Consider the following 2,366-nt stretch of genomic DNA (forward strand, 5'->3'; position numbering starts at 1 on the left):
TTTATGTGATCTTGGGGCAAGCATCAACCTAATACCTGCATCCACTATCAGAAAGCTTGGTTTAACTGAAGAAGTTAAACCAACCCGGATATGTCTCCAACTTGCTGATGGCTCCATTAAATACTCATCAGGCGTGATTGAAGACATGATTGTCAGAGTTGGGCCATTCGCCTTTCCCACTGACTTTGTAGTGCTGGAAATAGAGGAGCACAAGAGTGCCACTCTCATTCTAGGAAGACCCTTCCTAGCAACTGGACGAACTCTCATTGATGTCCAACAGGGGAAAATAACCCTGAGAGTCAATGATGATGAGTTTAAGTAGAATGCTGTTAAAGCCATGCAGCATCCAGACACATCAAAAGACTGCATGAAAGTTGATCTTATTGACTCTTTGGTAGAAGAGATCAACATGGCTATGCTTTAAACAAGGAGATATTGAATCTCTTTATGATGCCTGGGAGAGATACAGAGAGATGCTACGAAAATGCCCCTCTGAAATGTTTTCAGAGTGGGTTCAGTTAGACATCTTCTATTATGGGCTTACAGAAAGAGCTCAGATCTCTTTAGATTGCTCAGCTGGTGGATCTATCCACATGAGAAAGACAATTGAAGAAGCTCAAGAGCTCATTGATACAGTTGCTAGAAATCAGTATCTGTACCTAAGCAGTGACTCTTCCATGAAAGAAGAGGCTAAAACAGTAACTGCTGAACTTAGTCCTGCAGAGCAAGCTGCTGAATTCAATCAGCAATTGGATTTTCTAACAAAGCAGTTAGCTGAATTCAAGGATAAACTACAAGAGACAAGGATGGCTAATATAAACATGGAAGTACAACTAAAGCAAACAAAGCATCAGCTGTCAAAACAAATAACAGAAGAATGCCAAGCAATTCAATTAAGAAGTGGGAAGCACTAAATACCCCACTTCAAGGCAGCAGGAAACCAAGAAATGAGCAAACCACCCAAAATCCATCTGAGGACAGTAAGAGCCCAGGGAAAAATAATTCTGGCGCTAAAACGCCAGAAGTTGGGTGGAAGGCTGGTGCTGAATGCCCAGACCATGCTCAAGACTGGCGTTCAACGCCAGAAACAAGCAAGGATCTGGCGTTGAACGCCCAAAAGAAGCTCAGTTCTGGCGTTCAAACACCAGGAATAGATGAGGAGCTGGCGTCTAACGTCACTCCAGCTTCTAACTCTGGCACTCAATTACCAGTGAGGGATCAGACACACACGAGTGCTGATAACAACCCATCTAAAAAGGCTTCTTCAACCACTTCTAAGGCAATCAGAAGCTTTCTGGGGCATGCAAGATTCTATAGGAGGTTTATAAAGGATTTTTCAAAAATCACAAAACCTCTGAGTAATCTGCTAGCTGCTGACACACCATTTGTGTTTGACACAGAGTGTCTGCAGGCGTTTGAAACGCTGAAAGCCAAGCTGGTCTCTAGCTAAATAACAAGATCCTAATAAGAAAAAGGGAAAGAACAATAAAGGTTGAAAAATAAAAGAAAAAGAGTAAGCAATAAGGCTAGGCACCAATGGTTTTAATCTTGAGGCATGTGTCTGTGGTGCTCCTGTGTGAGGGATCTACTTGGATGAATAAGCTCTTAGGGGTGCCTTATCACTTGGTAATTTGGGTTAACTAACTCGGGATTATCAGCTGAAAGTCCACTATCAAGAGTAACCTTCACTACAGAGCATTTAGTAACCCAAAGAGGTACTGGACACCAATGTCTCAAGAAAAGAAAATAAATAAACTATATGCCTGTGGTGTGTATATATGGGGGAACGAGACTTGAGGGAGTAAGTCCTTAGGGGTGTCTTAACACCTAACACCTTGAACCAACTGGTTCGGGAGTGTTGGCTGAAAGCTTATCTTAAAGAGTCGCCCCCTTACAGAGCACTTAGCCTAAGAACACAAATAAGCCCTGAAATAACAATAAAAGGATCAATGAATAAAAGTCTCATGGGATGCGATCACAGTGAGTATTCTAGGACATGATAAAGGTCTGAAAGCCAGTAAAGGAATGAATCTAAGTTGCTATGCATGAAACCACCATAAAACCAAGGACATGACCTCCACAAGAATGACTCATTTCTCTTGGCATTCCATTCATCATTCTCTTGTTCAAGTACTTGCTTAGGGACAAGCAAGCTTTAAGTTTGGTGTTGTGATGCCAGGGCATTTTGGCCAGTTTTACTGCATGCAAGGATAAGTAAGAGCCCTGACAATGATGAGCTCACAGAAATCGTGACTGACATCTGTGTTATAGCAGCTGATTGGGAAAGGTATGCAGATGGAAGACCCCGGTTCATCAAGAGGGACACAAGGAGGACAAGCAAGGAGGAGAGCATGGGCAACCACATG

Source organism: Arachis ipaensis, chromosome B09 (assembly GCF_000816755.2).
Source record: "Arachis ipaensis cultivar K30076 chromosome B09, Araip1.1, whole genome shotgun sequence".
NCBI lineage: Eukaryota > Viridiplantae > Streptophyta > Magnoliopsida > Fabales > Fabaceae > Arachis > Arachis ipaensis.